Source organism: Paramisgurnus dabryanus, chromosome 3, assembly GCF_030506205.2.
Source record: "Paramisgurnus dabryanus chromosome 3, PD_genome_1.1, whole genome shotgun sequence".
Taxonomy (NCBI): Eukaryota; Metazoa; Chordata; class Actinopteri; order Cypriniformes; family Cobitidae; genus Paramisgurnus; species Paramisgurnus dabryanus.
The window spans coordinates 16,252,574-16,278,587 of NC_133339.1; the positions used below are offsets into that span (position 1 = coordinate 16,252,574).

Genomic DNA, 26,014 nt, shown 5'->3' on the forward strand with positions numbered 1-26,014 from the left:
ATGATTCCATATTGTTTACATGCAAGGGAATTCCATACATTGCGCTTTACATGCAACACCGTTTTTATGAGCACCGCATTGTTTACACTGAGACGCGAGCTTGCGCACATAGACGCCATATGCTACGTGTTTTTAAAGTTCATAAGCGTTTACAGAAACGCGTTTTAAACAGAAGCTAGACGATAAGGGGAAGGGCATCTGAAAACAGTCATCTAAAAACAGCTTTTTATATAACTAATCATTGCAGATGTTTATCTGAGATGTTCTGAATTTAGTCCAAATGTATATGATAGTTTATCTGAATGTGGTGCTATCAGTGATATTTACCCATCAGTTATGTATGTAAGGGTACTTCTGTGGACAATTTATGCTAACAGCTGTTTATAACTCTCTTATAGGTCTGCATCCCTCTCATCAGTACAAAACTATGAAGTGGAAAAACATATTCACACTTTTTGGACATAAAGTTATATGGTAACATGAGCCACATGAAGTTTACAGCTCTGTTGTTTATCAGTTTCTTATACAAGTTAAGTTTTTGAATAGAGTTTGTTTCCAAATAAACTGAAAATGTCCTACTGACCTTCATTTCTATTTTGATTATATTGTTAACTTCTTAAAAAATCTCAAACAAACGTGTATACATTTGTCCTCACATTCTTTACTGTAGTTCCCAACATTCCTGCCTCATTATGCAGCTCATTATACGAGTCTTTTGTTGCTCAGCTGTCAATCAATCCTTCTCGCATACGGCCCCTCTAAACAAAAAGTGTCTTACAATTTCTAAATCAATATATTGGTTTATGTGAATGAGTAAGCGGAATGATTTCCACATCATTTTAAAGAAATAACTCTAGACTACTAGATTCTGTTTAGGAAAGTCTTCTTAAAACATGTTTAGTAGTGACTTCAAAATTTTGCTTTTTTAAAAACCACGCATAAACCTTTTTCTCTCAAAAATACAAACATGTACATACATGTAGCTCATATAATATTTTAGCCCAGTTTGTGCTGAACAAAGTGGTATGAGACACTTGCCATTATTATGTTTTAAAGCAACTGAAAAAAGACCAAATGTAAGAGCATGTCACAACCTCTGACAGTGTCCCAAAATGGTCGGACCCCAGAGGGTTAAGTACTAAGTAATAATCATCAACAACATGTACTTACTATACTGTAGGGTTGGGCAGTGCTGTAGTGCAGGGTATCTGCAGGTATACGGAGTATTCCCACCTCTTTATTTGATGGCATGGGGTATACCCACTTCTACTGGGGGCATACATTAAGAGTATACCCTCTTCTACTGGGGGCATACATTTAGAGTATACATCCACTTCTCCAGACACCACTACACCACTGGGGTTGGGGTTAGGATTAGGGTTTGGTTTAGGATAAGTTGCATGTAATTATGCATAATTAACTGTTATTACTATAATAATTACATGTGTCATGTGTAACAAAGACACCGTAAAATAAAGTGTTACCCGAGGTTTTACTGTAGCACTGTTCACTTATAATTACAATAAATGTTTACAGTACAGATGATGATAATGCAGTGCTCTTCCACATTAATCTCTAAGATTACACCAAAAGAGCAAAATCCTGAAGTTTAAATGCAATTTGAATTTAGTTTGTTGTGATTCAGTCACATATATTTGACACAGGTGCTTCATTAGATGTATTTATCGAGACTCTCAATAGCATCCTGCTTTGTGTATTGCATCCATTCATCTGGAATCTCTCCTTTTCCCTGAAATGTTTTCTTATAGTATATTTCCAGATCTTTCTGAAATCTGCACACAAACCACTTCCAGTAAGGCATATTAGAGAAGTCAGGGGTGATGCTCTAGTCAGCATAAACCTCTTCTGTTATTCTTTGTATTTTAAATGGATTCCACAGATCTGATAATTTGAAACTTTTTGAACTTCTGACTACAGTTGAGCAAAAATCTGTACAGAGATTCTGTGTATCTTCATTATAGAATCCATTAACTCCAGTCACTCTGTGGAAGTGAGCACTGTGATTTCCATCATGGTCTTGTATTTTGTTGGTGCAGATGGCTTTACAAAACGGACACTGAACCCAACAGCACCGACAGAAATGATTAATCAGAATCTGATCTGTTCTGTTGTTGAGATCCAGTTTTTTATTAAATGTATCTGTGCGGAACTCTCTGCTGATGTCAGATATTATAGGATGAAGTTCTTTCCTTATCACATCTTCCACAATTTTATAATCATGAACATAATCATGTTGGAGGCCTCTGAAGTCCTTCATAGAGAATATCAGAACATCTGAGAGCTTCTGTGTGAAAAACTTCAACCACAAATCAACATCTCCACTCTTCATTTGAACATCTTCAGTAGATTCATGAGCTGCTGTCAGGATCTTCTGCTGCAGGACTTCAATGTTCTGATTCATCTTGGGTTGAACTCTGATACTGAACTGATCACTGATGTACTGATGGACTTCATCTATGATGAAACTCTTCAAGTGATCTCTGGGATTATGAATGTAATTCATGTATTTATCAAAGTTATCCTCTTCTGTCAGTCTCTTCAAGATGTGTTTCTCCAGATTTGATCTGTTTCCATTTAGTGATGGACAGTTTAGTTTTATTTCAGCTGCTAAATCTCTGGCAGTCTGTTTATAGACACTCTGTTCAATGAGTTCTTTTAGTTTTTGACAGATCTCCTCACCAAAAATAACAGCTGATGTTGCTCCTTGACAGTATTTCTGAAAAATACTAAAGTATTCTCCTCTCTTCTTCTCCAGATAGAGAACAGGATCATTGACTTCTCTGAACATTCTGTGTTGGTCAGTGAATGTCTTTTCTGCTCTCTGAAATATAGAAAATACCAAATCTATGAAGAATTCCTTCTTGAACACATAATTCACTGCTCCTTCCTCATATTCTGTTATTCTTCTCTTTATGTACTCTGTGAGTTGTTGAATGTAGCTGATGTTGTAGCCCATCTTTGAAATATTAAATGACCATATTGTTCTGTGTATCTTATAATCAATGTCAGTGACCAAGGTTCGTAAATTCTGTCTGTCAATTTTAAAGAAATTAACACATTTTGTAAATCCACTGCATTTCTTTATCTGTACATAATCTGAATAACTCTGCACAGTAAAAATATCACATATGTTCCTGGTGTCTACAGAGAGACTTTCATAAATGTCACTGAGGATCTCTTTCACATCTCTCAGTATGTCAATGTCTTTGATTGGTGGAGTATCTGTGGAGATTTTCTTTACACACTCCTTCCAAAACACATCAAACTCTCTCTTCAGTATATCTTTATTATTTGTTTTGTGTTTGAGTTTTAATGCAAGTTCTTTACTCTTTTCTAAAAGAGTGTTTTCATGTTGTATCCTCTGAGCATCTATCTTTCTTTTCAGATCTCTCTGAAGAAAATCATTCAGTTTTCTCTTTGTTTCTTTCACAATGCTTTCCTGAACATCTTTGGTTTTTATCTCAAAAGATGCTTTCCACTGAATCAGTATATCTTTATCTGCGTCTTTCTCAAAGAAATCTGACATTGAGTTTTTCACTTCTTCAGTTTCTCCTTCAGTTCTTTCTGAAGATCTCTTTCCTCAGTCTCATAAATTGCTTCATTTTCTATTTTGTTTTGTAGTTTGTTCTCAATTTCCATCATGGCACTGCGTAGAGTCCAGGTCCACTTGCTGTATTCTGTCTCCAGTCTTCTGTATGCTGAAATCTCCAGAGAATTTTTAAAGCTGAACACAAATTGTTCATTCAGTAAAGCCTCCCAGAGATTTTTTATTTGATCACGCAGGTGTGTCAGACTCCTACCATGTGATTTTGATGCATTGGAAATAATATTTTCCTTTAGTTCTTGAATATTCTCACAGTAGTTTGGGTTTGGTGGTGCCATTGGTGGGCTTCCCTCCCACAGCTGTGAAAAATACTTCACATCATTCTGTACAGCAAACCTAATGACATCACTGAAACATTTAGCATCGCAGACTTCCTCTTTAGCAGCGAGTTTTGTCATCTCATCCAGTTTCTCCTGCAGTCGTCTTCTTCCTTCCATGTTTTTCTCTCCAGCTGTGACGTCTGAAACGTTCTGATGTACAAACATACAGCTGGGATTCAGATTGACCTTCTTCATCCTCAGAAAGGCCTGAACAACAATCTGAAGAATATACTGCATCTCAGCTGGGTTTTCTCCAAAGATGTTGATTAATGTCAGATTACCAAGACCAACAATAAATGTGGCCAGTTCATTACCATGATGTCTTGTGGATCTTCCAGACAGTTCTAGAGCCCGAAGACCCTCAGTATGAACAACCAGAATATAATCAAACTTCATCTGATCTTTCATCTCCTCTGATAATCTGATCAGCTGCATGAAAGCTCCTCTGGTACATCGTCCAGCACTGACTGCAAACTGAAGTCCAAACATGGCATTCAACATGGTGGATTTCCCAGAGCTCTGAAGTCCTAAAACTGACAGCACAAAGACTCTCTGGTCTCCCAGTTTCTGTATGAGTTTATCTAGAACAGCAGTGATCCAAATCAGAGGAACATGAGCAGCATCTCCATCCATCAGCTCCAGTGGAAATCCACAGATCATCATCTCTGCTGCAAGACTCGGGAGAGAAGAGAAATTAAACTGAAGATCTGGCTTATTCTTCTGCACAGATGAACATGATTCATAAATCTGACTGATCTCTCTCATGATGTGCTCCAAGCCAAAGGTTGATTCTTTAAGTTCTTCAGATATTCGCTCAAGTTCTGTTTGTTCAGCTTTGAGTTGTTCAGCTTTATTTTTGTATTTAAGTTTTAAAAATGTTGACCACTTGTCATTACATATGTGATGTAGAGCAGAAAGATCAGCTGAGGTTAAATCATTCAGGAGGATTCTGAGCCATTTGAGGAAAAACATCCTTTTAACAGTTAATTTCATTTGTGTTGTAAAAAACTTTACAAAGTCACTTATGTGAGATTTCTGTTGCTGTTCACGAATTTTCTTCATTTCTGTTTGTTTTCTGCTTATTTGTTCCATGTCTTTCCTTTGAGTTCGATGAAGTTCTTTGTTCTTTTGACACCACTGATGCCAGAGTTTCCCCTGACAGGGCAGAAATGTTTTTTTGATTTCTCTCAGATCTTTCTTCTTCAGTAAACTCATCATCTGCTGTGCTGCTTCTCTTCCTCTCCTGCAGTCTTCATCATCTTCCTCATCTACTCTGATATCTGAGTGTTTGGACAAATCTGAAAGTCTGAACATGGAAGCTGATGCTGAAGATGAGAGACAATAATTTATAGCTCTTCTGAGTTCTTCAGATACTTCTGACTGATTTCTGTCTTTCAAACCAATTTTATATTTTCCTACCCTCATCTTAGTAACAACAGATTCATCCTCAGTAAAAAGCCAAATAAGTGGCTTTTTGTCTCTGTACAGGTTTTGAATCTTAATCATGTTTTTGTCATTATTGTCAAGTTTTGGTAGGAGAACAACATTGACTGAAGACATCTGAGTCAGAATCTGCAGTTGTTTCTCATGGACTCCTCCATCACCATGAAGATTACAGAAGGCAACACAGTCAGTAAATTTATCTGTGCTTTTTCCAGATGGACAGAACCAGGCGATCTCCACCACTCCATCCATCAGTAGTCTGGTTCTGCTGCTGCCTGGACAGTTTCTGTGGAAGAACGTGTTGTGCTTCTCATTGATCAGATTGTTCATCAGCTTAGACTTGGATGAAGACACAGAACCAAACCTGAAGACAACACCATTGGAGTTTCTGCTTTGTACACCGGCTCTTCTTTACTGATGATGTCATTGTTAGTATTTCTTATCTTCAAGCTCTTGTTGATTTGTCTGAATGTCCAGAGAGGAAACTCAATCTGTTGTGTGAATGGATGAGGAACAAGAAGAGGAAGAGCAAACTGACACTGTGAGAGTTTAGTGACCATCAGCTGCTTTAGGAAACTATCAGCACAATGAAACACAGACATCTGAACATCCATTGGGTGAACTGGGTCTGGTTTACTTGTTCCTCTACTAGACAAAGACATTTCTTCAAAAATATCCTCCTCCTCAAGTAAGTCATCGTCTGTTTGTTGTGTGTGATGTTGTTCATTGGTGTCTTTAGTTGTAATGTATCTTGCTGTGTAGTTCATCATCAGTAGTTTCTGTAGATAAATCTTCACCAGCTCTTCTTTATCACAAGACTCATGAGACTGAAATGAATGTGTAGATATCTGAAGAACATCTGAAGCTCTCAGTTTATTCTGGTGTTTGTCTGTAAGATGAAGCTTCTGAAACAGATGTTGTATTTGTTCAGTCTTATCTTGTTGTAGATGTTAATCTGGTTTGACTTCTGTTGTTTCGAAGTCCTTATTTAATAGACAAAACAATAAAACAATGTTTATAATCAGTGTCATTTTTTCTGAACTTCTGTAGTGTAAATAATCATTTAATAATGAATATTAATTATAAGAGCAGACATAAACTTATACACTCAATCAACTTATTGTTAATTTCTGTCATGTAGTTTTTCAGTTCATCTGATTCTTATGTTAATTTTGTTGTAATGTTTGTACATTTTTTGTTTTATTGTTTGATTCTTTATTATTATTCCACAATTAATCTATCATTAAGAATCAGTATATAGAGTGTAATAATGTCTAAATCTCATTCACTCTTATTCAGTCAGTTTTATTTCAAGGTTTCTCAGATCTGAAATGTTTCTTTAAAGATGTGATTGTGACCGTGAGATGATTAAATAATATGAATGCAGTGAAAGTATTTAGCTGTTTGTCAGGTGTAAACATGAACATTAAAAACAGAAAACTATAAATAAATGTGTAATGTTTCTAGCAAAAATGTTGTTCTGAATATGCACACGCGGTACGCAGAAAAAAGTATGATGGCACCATGCCAAATGTGTTTGTGATGCAAAACATGATTCTGTAAATGTGAATATTGGTTCAACTCTACACACCATGTCTGTATGTGACATCACAAAATGCAGAATGAAGATTATTGAGGATTATAAACATCAATGAAACACGAGTCTTTAAATATCTCACCTGTAGTGACTGAGAGCAGATCTTCTTCATCTCTTCATTCTCTTCTTTCATGAGTTTCATTTTATCTTTAAAGATCTTTTCTTGTTCTTCTCTCATGTTTCTCTCCTCCTGTATTCTCTTCTTAAACTCTTCTAGTTGAACATCTTTCTCTCTTTCTATTCTTTCTTTCTCTCTTTCTATTCTTTCTTTCTCTTTCATGATTTCATTCATTTCACTCTTGAGTTTCTCACACTGTTCAACATAGATCTGTTTCTCTTTCTCATCTTCCTCTCTTCTCTGTCTCTCCTCTCGTCTTTGCTTCTCACATTTCTCTCGTTCTCTTCTTATCTCATCTCTCTTCCTTCTCACATGTTCATCTTTCTCTTTTATTTCTTTCTTGTATTCTTCTTCTCTTTGTCTGAATTCTTCCTCTCTTTTCTTCTTCTCTTTGTCTTGATTCAGTTTTTCTTCATCTATGTGGTCTCTTAACCTCTTTATTTCTTCTTCATGTCTCAGCTGATGATCTTCTTTCTCTGTTTCTATTCTCTCTTTCTCTTTAATGATTTCATTTATTTCATTCTTGAGTCTCTCACACTGTTCAACGCAAATCTGTTTCTCTTTCTCATCTTCTCCTCTCCTCTGTCTCTCCTCTTGTCTTTGTCTCTCATGTTCCTCTCTTTCTTTTCTCATCTGTCTCTCTTGCTCCTCTTTCTCTTGTATTTCTCTTTTATATCTCTCTTCTCTCTCTCTAAACTCATCTTCTCTTCTCTTTCTCTCTCTCTCATGATTCTCTATTATATTCATCAGTGTGTCTGTTTGTGTCTCATATTTCATCAGGAGATCTTTATTTTCTTTCTTCAGTTCATCTATTTCATTTTTTAATGTGCCTCGTTCTTTTCTCATCTCATCTCTTATCTGTCTCTCCTGCTTCTCTTTCTCTTGGCTCAATTCTTCAATTCTCTCCATCAGTTTCTTTATTTGTTGTTGTTGTTTTTCTCGTTCCATCTCTCTGAATATCTTAGATGAGTAGTAACTTCCTCCGTTTGCTTTCACCATGTCATCTATTTTCTCCAGTAGAAGAGAAACTTGTGTTTGATCTTCAGTCAGATTATTATTGAACACATGATATCTGTTTCCACACTCTTCTAGCAGATTTCTAATCACAGATCCAGGTTTTCCTAAACACTGATCAATAGTTTTGTTTCTCAGTTGATCTCCTCTTGTGAAGAGCACCATGGTGAACATTAAAGAGTTTTCACCAAACATCTCTTGAATGATCTTCACTAATGTTGACTCCTCTTCAGTGAAACGTTGTGCTAAACTCAACACAATAATAAACACATGAGGTCCTGGCAGAATCATTGAGATACAGTTCATCATTTCTCTCTTGATCTCTTCATGACTGCGTTCAGTATCAAACAGTCCTGGAGTGTCGATCACAGTGATCAATCTGTTGTTGATTTCAGCTGTTTGTTTCTGACATTCACTGGTCACTGATTCAAAAGATTCTTCAGATATAAACGCTTGTCTGTTTAAGATTGTGTTTCCTGTGGCACTCTTCCCAACTCCAGTTTTACCCAGCAGCACAATCCTCACATCATCTCTCATCTCTGGAAGATCTATCAAAGGGAAAATGTCTTATAGTTATTTGTAGACAATGTCTGATATCAAATCAAATTAAACTGCATTGTTGTGTGAATATAATAGATGTGTATATCTGTCATCTTGTTTACAGCTATGGTATGATGGGTGCTGTGGTTATAACGGTCAATCATCATAACATTATTAAGTAAATAAATCGGGAGAAGCAGTTTATCAACAGGAGTCTACAGAAACGTGTAAGTGTATTTGTTTATAGTAGGGATGCACCGAATCCAGGATTCGGATTCGGCCGAATACTGGGCTTTTTGACGGGGATTTTTTTCCCACCGAACCGAACCCTAGGCTTGCGCTACGCTGGTCGACGTCACGCGGGCGTTGATTACACACATCGGGTGCTGACGTGGAGATGAGCTTTTTCTTTCGGTGAGCCTTAGGGGCTGGACACACCAAAACTTTTAAACACGGCTGAAACGCCTTGAGGACGCCAAATGCCAGCTGTTTTTCAGCCGAGCGCTTGGTAGCTGTGATGCTTCAGCTGTGAGCCGGTTGGTTGCTGTGGTAATGTCCCTCGCCTCCTCCACTGTAATTGGACGGCCGTGTGAAAACTAACATTGACGAGCGGAGCTTCTCACTCAAAGTTAAATATAGTTTTCAGCGCGGAGCTGCTTGCTTATTGTAAAAACGAGCGTGTCGCAACGCATCGCTTTCATTATGCATAGGCTTATTGTCAAAATAGTTTTTCCAACTTGTCATCCTGGCATAATGTACAGTTAAAATTAAATAAAATGAAAAATACACTGCTGTGGACGTTGTTTACTTCATTAATGTGTTTTACTGTGTTGGAATAAGGATGCGAGTAGGATTCGGTATTCGGTTTCGGATTTGGCCGAATCTTAAACGGTGGATTCGGGATTCGGCCGAACCTAAAAAATCTGGATTCGGTGCATCCCTAGTTTATAGTCTTAAGTTTTAGCACAGTCCCATTGCTAAGAAACAATGTCTTGTTTACCTTTGTCTCACATGCTGAAATTGCGTTTATTCTTGTGTTTATTTGCGTGCATCCCCCCTCGTGTGAAACCTAAGAGTGTAAGACCAGAGACTCTAGCTGCACGACTCCAATGCACTTTTTGTACTAACTTTTTGTTCTATATTTATCTTTTTCTCCTTTCTTGTACATTTCCAACTTCTTTTGATTATGTGCTTTATAATCCCCACTGTCACTACAACTTGTAAATCAGTTGTATCATGTGGACGGCAACGCAATGCTAATAATCTTTGCACTCTTTCACTATCCACAACTACCTCAATTACTTTTCATGTTGGCTTATGGAAATGAAAGCGTCAGCGTAAGTTCTACCAGGAAGACTCTAATACCACGTCATTCATTCATAAAATCGGCTTGCCAATCACAGCTCAATGCCGACTATTTAAACGCTGAACTAACACTCTCTCCTGCTGCCCGTAGGTGTCGTAGCTGAAGTTCGATTGCTCGATGCTTAGTGCAAACCAAACGTTTTCGAAGCGATTGTTACTCATACGTACCACGCAGAATCGGATGTCAAACCGCTCGCCCTTCCTCTGCTTATTTGTGAATTCGGTATGTTTACTCGGCCCGCAATGTTTTCGTGCCAATTTAACCTTTTCCCAGGATCTTTCATTCACGAAATGCTACTCGGTTTCATCTGCCACTCGTTCTCACAGACTGCAACACAAGGTTACGGTAGGCGTTGTTTGACCAGCCCCTTCGAACGCAACTCATCTTTGCCAAAGTCCCTTATTTAGGGAAGCTCGCAAATTTGGCACAAAAACGCAATGAATGAGGCCGTTTCATTTCAATGAACAGATTAATACAATGCAGTCCTGTTTAACGTAAACTGTAATCGACCAAAGCAACTCACTGGACGCTTGCACAGGTGTCACTGATGATTGCCTGAGCTTCGGCCGCAACAGGTGTCACTGATCATATTGAATGCCTGAGGAGTTACGGTTCATGGTAAACACCGAAGGGTGATGTCTTCCTAACTAAAATATCTCTGTCTTCTCAACTAAACGAGACTCACCACGCGAAGGCTCCGTAAAGCAAACATGTGTGTGTATATATATATATATATATTATTTTTTTTAATGGCATTATTCATCCTGAAAGGCGATCGCGTTTTAACAGCACGGCATTAACGCGTGAGTAAGTTAACGTCAAAGACCCGAACGCAACGGTCTAAGTGAATTACGTGTTTGTTGTAAACAAATTGTGTAAAATGCGTAAACGACAAAATGGTGTAAATTTTTCATGTGTCTGCCTAAAAACCAAGGTAAGGTCACTGCTTTACATAATTTTCCTGAATATGTCTAATTTATACAACCTTCCCGATTGCCTACCTGTTCCGACCAATTTAAGGGACTTAAATGTTACCTATTGTATTTGTCAGTTATTGCAGTCTTTGACCAAATATACGGGATGTCTTATTTTAGTTGTGAATGTCATTCTTAATGTCACTGTTAACATCTCTATGCAGGCTGCTCAACACTGACGATAGGCCACATTGGCATACTAACAGCGGAATAAGCACGCAGTCGTAACGCTCAACATGCATTTCTTGCGCAAATCGCGAGTGTTTGTCTGGTTATGTTGGTCAAATGTACAATTATCACTGTTTCATCCGACGGCCGTTCGAAACGCCGTTGTCACTTATACAGTTGAAATCAATTTATTGCATTTCATAAGAATTGTGGCATTAAATGCACTGTCATTTTAATTTGGTGTGAGGTAAGTTACATCATTAAAATTATTTTTCTGATCTAGAATGGGCGATATTATCCAGAGATCTCCTCATAACGCAGCCCGTGAGATTGCCGACACGATATACTGGGAATGTGACAATTTATTTCCTCTTATTTAATATAGCAATGCTGACATCGCGGGCACGCGCGTAAAATCTGCTTCTGCCCGCGCGGCAGAATGCGTCTCACTTTTACAATGCATCTCATGCAATATCCAGTCCTCGTCGCAAGGTTGTATGTTTTCACTAAATACGACAATAAATACGTCAAGTCCGACCACCGGAAGCGTTTGATATGTTTAGTTTTCAACTCGGAGGTGTTTTTAGTTCACAGCAACGGTTTATAAATGAGTGTCACTTTCAACCGGTCGGTATGCTTCCACTAAACTCTGGACACTAATGAAACGTTGATGGACCACAATATATCTTTTATCTTGGTGCTGAAACATGGTAATATGGAGGAGATTGTATTTAAATAAATCGCGAAAATGTGCATATTACATTTCTTGTAATAGACTACAGTGAACGTCATGTCAGAATGTCCACTGCAGGCATCGTTCTAAAAATAATGGTTACCACGGGTCCGATGCCCATTCCAACTAAAGTCTGATGCCCACTCTGACTAAAACAGTAAATGTTTATAATTTAATTTGAAAGTACTAACAAAGTTCTACCTTCTGTTAAAATTTCATGAAAATGTCTGATAAAATGAGAAAGTTATAAGCAAAAACATGTGAATAAGCAGCATTTTGGTCACACATCATATAACTTTCCTCTGATTTCTAATATTAAAAATACCATAACTTTCTCAATCTTCAACGGACTTTTACAATCCTGGTATCTTTGTAAATTGGAATGTCTGCTCTGTCTAGTCGTGTGATAGATTTTGAGCTTTGGGGTTTTTTGAAAATTTTCATCATATCTATTTAATATATTTAAATGCAAGTCACCAGACCGACCAGCTTAAGCAGCTGGCAACACCTTCGTTTGCAAACCTCTTAAACTTTGTTGCACATCACTGATGCCTTAGCGGTTTGAAAATTACCTTGTAACAGGGAATGGAACTCGCTCTCATTGATTTTAAACCCAGTGTGCATTTTAACCACTGTAGTGCGAGAAGTCCACGCTACATGCATTACAAGTTCAGGTGCAGCGAAGTCAAAGCATTACTCGTGTATTGAAAAGGTAGTTTCTCATAAGGCAAATCATGCTATGCACATTGGTGTTGCAACTGCAGGTTATGTAAGGATGGTATGTGAAAGTGTTCAGCATAATTAAGTTAAACTTTAATGGATAAACAAGTCAATTGCATGTTGTCAAAGACTTTTGGTGAAGTCTGACTCACAGCATCGTCTAAAATATGTTCTCTTAAATGTTCGAAGGTCCCCGTGTCAACAGAATCATGCCCCGGAAGTGATCTGGGAACGCTTACATGGAGAAAACCTAGTAAAATTGCCGTAAGATACACGTAAGGTATTCAGAGTGAACAAGGGCAAAACGATGCGCAAGCGTCACCACAACAAGTTATGGTTTAGCTCTTCGATGCTGGAATTTAAACGCAGCTCAACATTCACAATGAGATGTCTGCAATCTGGACTAAAGCAGAGACCAGGGAGCTCCTCGCTATACGTGCTGCTAAAGCTGAGATCATTCACATGCATGACAGAGCAGCGCATCACGCGCTCCTCATGATCTCCCAAAAACTACGAGTTCCGAATAACTGCCAAACTTCAGAAGCGTCGAAAAGACAAGCACGTGCAGGACTTTACATGCATCACACGTCTTTACGGCTTTTCACAGTAAGCATGACTCCGAAAAATCATTGGCAGAATAAATGGCCCAAAATTTAATGATTCCAGACAAATCCTGGAAGTTTTTTCTGTGTAGTATCATAATCTCTCTGTGAGAAGGGCAATTGATGGCGTCGGCTATCATTGATAATATGGTCTATTGACATAACCTGATCCCGCACCTTCTAGTTTCAAGATGTTAATAACACTTCAGTCAAGACACTAAGCATTCAATTGCGTATTGTCCGTTCAGATTTAGTTTATACAGCTTAGATTAATTTACTTCCATTTTACTAACCTTTCTAGTCTATAATTATTAATCTTAATTCAAAAACCATAAATTCTTTCTCGATCAGTTTCATGTTAATTGTTATGATTCTGTTTTCCTAGGTAATTTTTCTGCCATTATTATGCTTGCAATTCAAAGCCATAGCCAAAATCCTATCTTTTACTACATAAATACTTCGAAAAGTTAATACACTTGAAATGCAAAGTTTCATCAGTTTTCTATAGTTTTAAGCTGCATAATGATCACGGTATGATCAAGCATATACTGGTGGTGGTGTAGGTTACTCAACCATGTCTCATTTCTCGCTAAATTAATCTGTGGCATAGCGTGCTTTATCGGAATATTGTTGCTTTTCATCACAGCCTCCGACATGGCATTCACAGCCTCCGACATGGCATTCGCAGCCTTTCTCACTATAGGGTATATTGTTGCCCCATTGCATGGCTCTCGTGACCTCCTTGCTGCGTGGCCTATCATTGCCCTATATCCAGCATTCACAGTCGTCTGCTATACTGCAAACTGTTGACTTGTATCATGGCCTTCTCGCTAATCAGCATATCATTGCCTTATCATGGGCTCCCGCTCGTTTTTCGCCATGTAACTTATGGTTTATCTGTATCACGGCCTCCTCGTTACTTTGCATATGGTTACATTGTGTCATGGATACCACAACCGACTTATTACATTCCATATGTTGCCCCGCATCTATCCTCCACAGCCTTTATAATGAGTCGGCATATCGTTGCCCCGCATCATTGCCTTCGCGGTCTTCACGCTACATGGGAAGTCGTTGCCCTGTAACAGGCTTTGTCGCATACAGCATATCATTGCCCCGCATTTACCCTCCGCTGCCTTTATCGCTATTTGGCATATCATTGCCCCGTATCTGTGCCTTCACGGTCTTCACACTAAATTGCAAAACGTTGCCCTGTAAGTGTTCTCCACGGCCTTCTCGCCTATCGGGGCTATCGATCAACATGGCCTATCGTGGCTTTACACATCGCCTATCGGGGCTATCGATCGACGTAGCTTTACATATCGCCTATCGATCGACGTGGCCAATGGTGGCTTTACACATCGCCTATCGGGGCTATCGATCAGCGTGGCCTATCGTGGCTTTACACATCGCCTATCGGGGCTATCGATCGACGTGGCCAATGGTGGCTTTACACATCGCCTATCGGGGCTATCGATCGACGTGGCCAATCGTGGCTTTACACATCGCCTATCGGGGCTATCGATCGACGTGGCCAATCGTGGCTTTACACATCGCCTATCGGGGCTATCGATCGACGTGGCCAATCGTGGCTTTACACATCGCCTATCGGGGCTATCGATTGACGTGGCCTATCGTGGCGTTACATATATTGCCTATCGGGGCTACCTATCCACGTATAGCCTACCGTGGCACTTTACGACGAAGCATTTTGTAATTCTTATCCTATTCCTTTTGTGTGAATCAGACATGAAAGTGAATGCCTATGCCTATTGTGGCTTAATTTTTGGGGGGGTTCCAATAAATAGCTTTTATAGCTTAAGAAGTCTGATTCCTTCTTAACATTTTCTCTTGTTTCAGGATTGACATCTCTTCGATTTCCTAGCAATCAAGCCAGTTGATCTATTTCACTTTTGGGGGTAGGCTCCGCCCCTGCCTTCAACATCAGGCAGGATCTGCCGGACTACAGCTAGACCCGGACGAAAGGCGGGGCATACGCCAAAATAATTTATACGAGACTCAAGCATCCATTTAATTGAGTCTGATTTGAATTTCTGTCTTTTAATTCAACATGGAATAAATGTCATTCATACGTTCACTTGCCTTCTGAGTCTTTATGGTAGAAATGAAAGCGTCAGCGTAAGTTCTACCAGGAAGACTCTAATACCACGTCATTCATTCATAAAATCGGCTTGCCAATCACAGTTCAATGCCGACTATTTAAACGCTGAACTAACACTCTCTCCTGCTGCCCGTAGGTGTCGTAGCTGAAGTTCGATTGCTCGATGCTTAGTGCAAACCAAACGTTTTCGAAGCGATTGTTACTCGTACGTACCACGCAGATTCGGATGTCAAACCGCTCGCCCTTCCTCTGCTTATTTGTGAATTCGGTATGTTTACTCGGCCCGCAATGTTTTCGTGCCAATTTAACCTTTTCCCAGGATCTTTCATTCACGAAATGCTACTCGGTTTCATCTGCCACTCGTTCTCACAGACTGCAACACAAGGTTACGGTAGGCGTTGTTTGACCAGCCCCTTCGAACGCAACTCATCTTTGCCAAAGTCCCTTATTTAGGGAAGCTCGCAAATTTGGCACAAAAACGCAATGAATGAGGCCGTTTCATTTCAATGAACAGATTAATACAATGCAGTCCTTTTTAACGTAAACTGTAATCGACCAAAGCAACTCACTCACTGGACGCTTGCACAGGTGTCACTGATGATTGCCTGAGCTTCGGCCGCAACAGGTGTCACTGATCATATTGAATGCCTGAGGAGTTACGGTTCATGGTAAACACCGAAGGGTGATGTCTTCCTAACTAAAATATCTCTGTCTTCTCAACTAAACGAGACTCACCACGCGAAGGCTCCGTAAAGCAAACATGTGTGTATATATATATTATTTTTTTTAAATGGCATTATTCATCCTGAAAGGCGATCGCGTTTTAACAGCACGGCATTAACGCGTGAGTAAGTTAACGTCAAAGACCCGAACGCAACGGTCTAAGTGAATTACGTGTTTGTTGTAAACAAATTGTGTAAAATGCGTAAACGACAAAATGGTGTAAATTTTTCATGTGTCTGCCTAAAAACCAAGGTAAGGTCACTGCTTTACATAATTTTCCTGAATATGTCTAATTTATACAACCTTCCCGATTGCCTACCTGTTCCGACCAATTTAAGGGACTTAAATGTTACCTATTGTATTTGTCAGTTATTGCAGTCTTTGACCAAATATACGGGATGTCTTATTTTAGTTGTGAATGTCATTGTTAATGTCACTGTTAACATCTCTATGCAGGCTGCTCAACACTGACGATAGGCCACATTGGCATACTAACAGCGGAATAAGCACGCAGTCGTAACGCTCAACTTGCATTTCTTGCGCAAATCGCGAGTGTTTGTCTGGTTATGTTGGTCAAATGTACAATTATCACTGTTTCATCCGACGGCCGTTCGAAACGCCGTTGTCACTTATACAGTTGAAATCAATTTATTGCATTTCATAAGAATTGTGGCATTAAATGGACTGTCATTTTAATTTGGTGTGAGGTAAGTTACATCATTAAAATTATTTTTCTGATCTAGTGTTGGGCGATATTATCCAGAGATCTCATCATAACGCAGCCCGTGAGATTGCCGACACGATAGTACTGGGAATGTGACAATTTATTTCCTCTTATTTAATATAGCAATGCTGACATCGCGGGCACGCGCGTAAAATCTGCTTCTGCCCGCGCGGCAGAATGCGTCTCACTTTTACAATGCATCTCATGCAATATCCAGTCCTCGTCGCAAGGTTGTATGTTTTCACTAAATACGACAATAAATACGTCAAGTCCGACCACCGGAAGCGTTTGATATGTTTAGTTTTCAACTCGGAGGGGTTTTTAGTTCACAGCAACGGTTTATAAATGAGTGTCACTTTCAACCGGTCGGTATGCTTCCACTAAACTCTGGACACTAATGAAACGTTGATGGACCACAATATATCTTTTTTATCTTGGTGCTGAAACATGGTAATATGGAGGAGATTGTATTTAAATAAATCGCGAAAATTTGCATATTACGTTTCTTGTAATAGACTACAGTGAACGTCATGTCAGAATGTCCACTGCAGGCATCGTTCTAAAAATAATGGTTACCACGGGTCCAATGCCCATTCCAACTAAAGTCTGATGCTCATTCTGACTAAAACAGTAAATGTTTATAATTTAATTTGAAAGTACTAACAAAGTTCTACCTTCTGTTAAAATTTCATGAAAATGTCTGATAAAATGAGAAAGTTATGAGCAAAAACATGTGAATAAGCAGCATTTTGGTCACACATCATATAACTTTCCTCTGATTTCTAATATTAAAAATACCATAACTTTCTCAATCTTCAACGGACTTTTACAATCCTGGTATCTTTGTAAATTGGAATGTCTGCTCTGTCTAGTCATGTGATTAGATTTTGAGCTTTGGGGTTTTTTGAAAATTTTCATCATATCTATTTAATATATTTAAATACAAGTCACCAGACCGACCAGCTTAAGCAGCTGGCAACACCTTCGTTTGCAAACCTCTTAAACTTTGTTGCACATCACTGATGCCTTAGCGGTTTGAAAATTACCTTGTAACAGGGAATGGAACTCGCTCTCATTGATTTTAAACCCAGTGTGCATTTTAACCACCCTAGTGCGAGAAGTCCACGCTACATGCATTACAAGTTCAGGTGCAGCGAAGTCAAAGCATTACTCGTGTATTGAAAAGGTAGTTTCTCATAAGGCAAATCATGCTATGCACATTGGTGTTGCAACTGCAGGTTATGTAAGGATGGTATGTGAAAGTGTTCAGCATAATTAAGTTAAACTTTAATGGATAAACAAGTCAATTGCATGTTGTCAAAGACTTTTGGTGAAGTCTGACTCACAGCATCGTCTAAAATATGTTCTCTTAAATGTTCGAAGGTCCCGTGTCAACAGAATCATGCCCCGGAAGTGATCTGGGAACGCTTACATGGAGAAAACCTAGTAAAATTGCCGTAAGATACACGTAAAGTATTCAGAGTGAACAAGGGCAAAACGATGCGCAAGCGTCACCACAACATGTTATGGTTTAGCTCTTCGACGCTGGAATTTAAACGCAGCTCAACATTCACAATGAGATGTCTGCAATCTGGACTAAAGCAGAGACCAGGGAGCTCCTCGCTATACGTGCTGCTAAAGCTGAGATCATTCACATGCATGACAGAGCAGCGCATCACGCGCTCCTCATGATCTCCCAAAAACTACGAGTTCCGAATAACTGCCAAACTTCAGAAGCGTCAAAAAGACAAGCACGTGCAGGACTTTACATGCATCACACGTCTTTACGGCTTTTCACAGTAAGCATGACTCCGAAAAATCATTGGCAGAATAAATGGCCCAAAATTTAATGATTCCAGACAAATCCTGGAAGTTTTTTCTGTGTAGTATCATAATCTCTCTGTGAGAAGGGCAATTGATGGCGTCGGCTATCATTGATAATATGGTCTATTGACATAACCTGATCCCGCACCTTCTAGTTTCAAGATGTTAATAACACTTCAGTCAAGACACTTAAGCATTCAATTGCGTATTGTCCGTTCAGATTTAGTTTATACAGCTTAGATTAATTTACTTCCATTTTACTAACCTTTCTAGTCTATAATTATTAATCTTAAAATTCAAAAACCATAAATTCTTCATGTTAATTGTTATGATTCTGTTTTCCTAGGTAATTTTTCTGCCATTATTATGGTTGCAATTCAAAGCCATAGCCAAAATCCCATCTTTTACTACATAAATACTTCGAAAAGTTAATACACTTGAAATGCAAAGTTTCATCAGTTTTCTATAGTTTTAAGCTGCATAATGATCACGGTATGATCAAGCATATACTGGTGGTGGTGTAGGTTACTCAACCATGTCTCATTTCTCGCTAAATTAATCTGTGGCATAGCGTGCTTTATCGGAATATTGTTGCTTTTCATCACAGCCTCCGACATGGCATTCACAGCCTCCGACATGGCATTCGCAGCCTTTCTCACTATAGGGTATATTGTTGCCCCATTGCATGGCTCTCGTGACCTCCTTGCTGCGTGGCCTATCATTGCCCTATATCCAGCATTCACAGTCGTCTGCTATACTGCAAACTGTTGACTTGTATCATGGCCTTCTCGCTAATCAGCATATCATTGCCTTATCATGGGCTCCCGCTCGTTTTTCGCCATGTAACTTATGGTTTATCTGTATCACGGCCTCCTCGTTACTTTGCATATGGTTACATTGTGTCATGGATACCACAACCGACTTATTACATTGCATATGTTGCCCCGCATCTATCCTCCACAGCCTTTATTATGAGTCGGCATATCGTTGCCCCGCATCATTGCCTTCGCGGTCTTCACGCTACATGGGAAGTCGTTGCCCTGTAACAGGCTTTGTCGCATACAGCATATCATTGCCCCGCATTTACCCTCCGCTGCCTTTATCGCTATTTGGCATATCATTGCCCCGTATCTGTGCCTTCACGGTCTTCACACTAAATTGCAAAACGTTGCCCTGTAAGTGTTCTCCACGGCCTTCTCGCCTATCGGGGCTATCGATCAACATGGCCTATCGTGGCTTTACACATCGCCTATCGGGGCTATCGATCAGCGTGGCCTATCGTGGCTTTACACATCGCCTATCGGGGCTATCGATCGACGTGGCTTTACATATCGCCTATCGATCGACGTGGCCAATGGTGGCTTTACACATCGCCTATCGAGGCTATCGATCGACGTGGCCAATGGTGGCTTTACACATCGCCTATCGAGGCTATCGATCGACGTGGCCAATCGTGGCTTTACACATCGCCTATCGAGGCTAGCGATCGACGTGGCCAATCGTGGCTTTACACATCGCCTATCGGGGCTATCGATCGACGTGGCCAATCGTGGCTTTACACATCGCCTATTGGGGCTATCGATCGACGTGGCCAATCGTGGTTTTACACATCGCCTATCGGGGCTATCGATCGACGAGGCCAATCGTGGCTTTACACATCGCCTATCGGGGCTATCGATCGACGTGGCCTATCGTGGCTTTACACATCGCCTATCGGGGCTATCGATTGACGTGGCCTATCGTGGCGTTACATATATTGCCTATCGGGGCTACCTATCCACGTATAGCCTACTGTGGCACTTTACGACGAAGCATTTTGTAATTCTTATCCTATTCCTTTTGTGTGAATCAGACATTAAAGTGAATGCCTATGCCTATCGTGGCTTAATTTTTGGGGGGGGTTCCAATAAATAGCTTTTATAGCTTAAGAAGTCTGATTCCTTCTTAACATTTTCTCTTGTTTCAGGATTGATATCTCTTCGATTTCCTAGCAATCAAGCCAGTTGATCTATTTCACTTTTGGGGGTAGGCTCCGCCCCTGCCTTCAACATCAGGCAGGATCTGCCGGACTACAGCTAGACCCGGACGAAAGGCGGGGCATACGCCAAAATAATCTATACGAGACTCAAGCATCCATTTAATTGAGTCTGATTTGAATTTCTGTCTTTTAATTCAACATGGAATAAATGTCATCCAAACGTTCACTTGCCTTCTGAGTCTTTATGGTAGAAATGAAAGCGTCAGCGTAAGTTCTACCAGGAAGACTCTAATACCACGTCATTCATTCATAAAATCGGCTTGCCAATCACAGCTCAATGCCGACTATTTAAACGCTGAACTAACACTCTCTCCTGCTGCCCGTAGGTGTCGTAGCTGAAGTTCGCCTCCATCCTCCCCACCACCACCAGGTTGTTCCCTGTTCTTTTGTCCGGGGGTAGGCTCCGCCCCTGCCTTCAACATCAGGCAGGATCTGCCGGACTACAGCTAGACCCGGACGAAAGGCGGGGCATACGCCAAAATAATCTATACGAGACTCAAGCATCCATTTAATTGAGTCTGATTTGAATTTCTGTCTTTTAATTCAACATGGAATAAATTTCATCCAAACGTTCACTTGCCTTCTGAGTCTTTATGGTAGAACTGCCAATCTGCTGTAATCAAAGCAGATTTCATTTCTGCTATTGCTTCACATTCAGTTTGTTTTTGTTCTAGCACTTACTGAGACCTGGATCAAACCATAGGACACTGCCACTCCAGTTGCCCTCTCCAACAATTACACTTTCTCCCACAGTCCTCACACTACAGGGACGGGTGTAGGGACCGGTCTGCTCATTCCAAAAGACTGGAAATTCCAACAGCTCACACCCTCATGTGATTAAGCTCTTTCATGTCGCATGTTGTTACTATCATCCACCCTACTAAAATCCATTTTCTAGTTATCTATCGCTCCCCAGGTCACCTTGGACACATCTTGGAGGAGTTTGATTTACTTCTGTCTTCATTCCCAGAAGATGGTACTCTGTTAGTTGTACTTGGTGACTTCAACATCCACCTTGAGAAATCACAGGCAGCTGACTGTAACACCCTGACTGCATCATTTGACCTCAAGTCAGTCCCCACTTCACCATCCCACAGGTCTGCTAATGTTTTGGATCTTATCTACACACGCTGCTGTTCCAGTCTTCACACCCAAGTCACCCCGCTGAACACATCTGTTCACTTCCTTCTCACTCTTGATCTTCTCCTGAACACTCATCATGTTTAAGATCAGAAGAATGACATGAGGTCCTGGATGAGACAGATCCACACACTCTCTCACTGTCTGTATGATCTGATGATATGAGAGGTTCACGTTCCGGCACAACCTATGCACGCTCCTTCCCTCCCGCTTATCCTCTGTGGTCTCTTCCATGCTCCCCCAAACAACTCTCTCTACTAGATACAAACAACGCCACCAACACTATACTCCACACTTACATCTTGCTTAGACATCTTATACCCTCTGACATCTGGACCAGCCCAGGCCACACCATCTGCCCCTTGGCTATCTGAGGTTCTCTGTGAGCATCCCTCCAGATTAAGGCCTGCAGAGAGGAAGTGGCGCCAATCTCTATCAGTCTCTTCTGGCCTCTTTCTCCACAGATGACGCATCTGCTAAAACTCAGTACTATCACTCAAAAATCAACAGCTCACCTGACTTTCGTGCTCTCTTTCAGATCTTCCCTGCTCTTCTCTGTCTGTCCCCCCACCTTCATCTGACTTAATGGCTGACTTAATGGCCCCCCGCCACCTCTTGCACATGCTTAAACCCCTGATGCATGCTCACTCCCCTCTTTCGCTCTCCTATCTGAAGTGGATGTTTTCATGGTTTTTGCTTCTAAACATCTGACTACCTTCCTGCGAGATCCCATACCCATCCATCTCCTTCAGACCATGTCTCCATCCGTTATCCCTGCTCTCACCCACATTATCAACTCATCTCTTTCCACTGCTACATTACCCGCAGCTTTTAAAGAGGACTGGACCCACACTTAACCCTGCAATGTTAGAAAACTACAGACCCGTATCTCTCCTTTCCTTTATTCCCAAGACTACCAAAACAAGGGTATGGTTTTTGACCTGCTCTCCTCCTTTTTCACTCAAAATATCCTCCTGGACAGCAATCAGTCTGTTTTCAAGAGCAGTCACTCCACCGAGACTGCACTGCTCTCAGTAATTAAAGCCCTAAGGCAGGCAAGGGTAACATCCAAATCATTTCAATACCGGGGTACCTCAAGACTCAGTGCTTGGACCAGTGCTCTTTTCGATATACATGACATCCCTGGGTTCTGTCATTGAGAAACATGGCTTTCACACAACACACAACTCCACGCGACCATCACGCCTTCCAAGACAGCCAGAAAATTGGGAGTGTTTATCAACTAAGATTCTTGGAGATTGTTAACAGCACCGCCTGCACTTGTAGATTTATTCTCTACAATATTAGGAAAATTAGACCTTTCATAAATGAGCATGCTACGCAAGTCCTAGTTCAGGCTCTTGTCCTGTCCAGACTAGACTATTAATGCCCCGCTACCTTCACTCACTTATACAGACATCTGTATCCTCTAGATCCCTGCGCTCTACCACAGAGCGACAGCTTGTGGTGCCGTCCCAAAAAGGAAAAAAATCACTATTGCATACCTTCTCAGGAGCTGTTCCACATCTGTGGAATGATCTGCCAGTTGCGACACAATCTGCTGACGTTGTAGCTGTCTTTAAGAATCAACTAAAAACCCGTCTCTTCTGCCAACACCTCAATTACTAATTCAGAGCTTAATCTCCTTTTCTATTTTCCCATCTTTATCTGGACATTTTCTGTGACATTGTTTTATTAACTAACCTTTGGCTATGTATACTGTGTTAGACTTGATGAGACTAGTTTTAGTGCACTTATGTATTGCTGTTCTTGTGTTGCTATAATTGCTGCTATTGTTTGCCACATTTGTAAGTCGCTTTGGACAAAATCATCTGCTAAATTACTAAATGTAAATGTAAATCCTGTATGTTCACACTCACCTCTTTCATCTGTCTGCTGTTTCCCTATGAAACTCTGTGCATCTTCATAAACATCACAGATCAGATAACAACCATCATTTGATTTGATAATGTCTCTAAAAGTCTCAATAAGATGAGCAGCAGTGCAGTTTTTCTTCAGTCTGTAATGTCTGTTAAAGGATTTTTTAATGATTTTCTTTATGTTGTCATTGACTTCAGTCTGATGAACACTGTGTGAGTCGTGTGTTGTCAGCACCAGTGTGTGTTGATAAACACTATCAGAGAAATAGTTGAGGATTATCTCCAGACGCTGTTGATCTTCTCTTGAACAGTCATCAGGTTTAAAGATGAGAAGGATGAGATGAGGTCCTGGATGAGACAGATCCACACACTCTCTCACTGTCTGTATGATCTGATGATATGAGAGGTTCAGCTGGAGCAGATGAGGACAGTTGATGATCATCATGTCTTTTCCTCTGACTCTCTCAATCTGATGATCATCTGGAGGAGCTTCACTATCAAACGCTGATCTTCCCAACATAAAGTTTCCCACTCGACTGTTTGTTGACACATCTTTACCCAGCAAAATAATTCTCACTATAGACAAGAATCACACATTTAATATTTACAATCCTCAACATCAAACACTGACACAACACAACATCATCTGTAACATGTTTCTGTATGTAAAGACTTACTGTTAGGAGGATCTTTTTCTTTGCTGTTTTTTCTCCTGCGAGCAGGATTGTGAACAACAGACACTGCAGTAAACAAAAACATTACATTTATATTAATTTATATTATAACTCTGATATTCATAACAGTGAGAAACATCAACATTATCTGTGTATCTCACCTGTGCTGTCAGTGGTGGACATGATCCCATTTCTTTATTTTATTTTCACATTATCTTCTTCTAGCCACAGATAAACATCATCACACCAAACATTTGTTTTTCTTCTGCTTAAATCTTTTGAAGTTTAAAATATTAAAGTTTCATTAAACAGCTCAAGAGATTTGATTTCAAAGTGAACATCTGTATACATTACACTGTATTAGATTTCTTAAATTTGTCTGAGCAGTTGTTTGTTTGACACGCCAATGTAATACATAAAGAAACATAAACTGGACAAAGTACACTTTCAAATGTCAAAGTTGGATCAACGCCTACAAATTACTTCAATGGGTAACACCTGCAATTTTAATTTATTTATTTATTATTATTATTATTTTTTTTTAAATGTGAAAATGTTTAATTTTTTAGGTGTTAATAATTGCAGTAATTGTAAAAGTTGATTCAACTTTTACTTTTTACAGATCAGTCATAGGATAACTTTAAGATCTTAACCTGAAGAACTCTCTGTGTGAGCAGACCTTCATATCTGATATACATTCAATACAATGACACCCCATAGAGAACTTATGAGAATGTAACCTGATGATAACCTAAGGGTCTAATCATTTTAATAAACAATAATACAGTAAATTACTTCATATTTAAGTAAGAATAAATAAAGATCTTAGTGCATTATGATTTATTTACAGTAAAGTTTAACCAAACTTTTATCTCTTAATGCAGAATTTGTTCATTAACTCTTAATGCATTATGTTTATGTTCTGTGTTTGTTACACTTGTAAAGTAAAAATAATCATAACACATCACACAGCTCTTCTTCTGACACTTAACTAAATCTTTAACACAAAGATCTGATCATGAGTCGATTCTGTAAAATGAAAGTGAAACTATCTGATGTTACTGCAACTCATTCAGACATTAATTACATTTATATCTCTTTGTTTTTTTTATTTTTTCTAATATTTATACACACTTATATTAGAAATATAAAGAGATTTGAAAATACCTTTATGTTAAGGTTTCATCATGTTAAGGTGATTCTGGCAGTATTTTCTTCATGAAAGCAGGAAGAGATCTGAATGGGGGTGGAGTCTGCGAGTGCGTGCGTGTGCTTAAAGGTATAGTTCACCCAAAAAAATTGTAATTCTCTCATAATTTTCTCACTCTTATGTTGTTACAAACCTGTATTAATTTCTTTTATCCAAACCGATCATGAGCCCCATTCACTTCCATAGTAGGTAAAAAAAAATACTATGGAAGTGAATAAGCTCATGAATGGTTCGGTTACAAACATTCCTCAAAATATCTTTTATAACAAAACGGAATTGAGAAAATGATGAGAGAACTTTAATTTTTGGGTAAACTATCCCATTAAGTAAAAGCATGTAATGGTGTGTTACTGATGGGTATGTTGAGGCAAATCAACGGCATTGGCATATAGTTTAAGATCTATCAGTGAAACCCAGTACACTTCCATAGTGTTTTTCAAATGCTTTATTTTCATGCAA

At 39.6% G+C, this 26,014-nt stretch overlaps 1 pseudogene; it reads right to left on the bottom strand.

Annotated features, from left to right (window-relative positions):
• Positions 1-1,672: 1,672 nt before the first annotated feature.
• LOC135768483 (interferon-induced very large GTPase 1-like) lies at positions 1,673-24,608 on the bottom strand (annotated as a pseudogene).
• Positions 24,609-26,014: the final 1,406 nt, after the last annotated feature.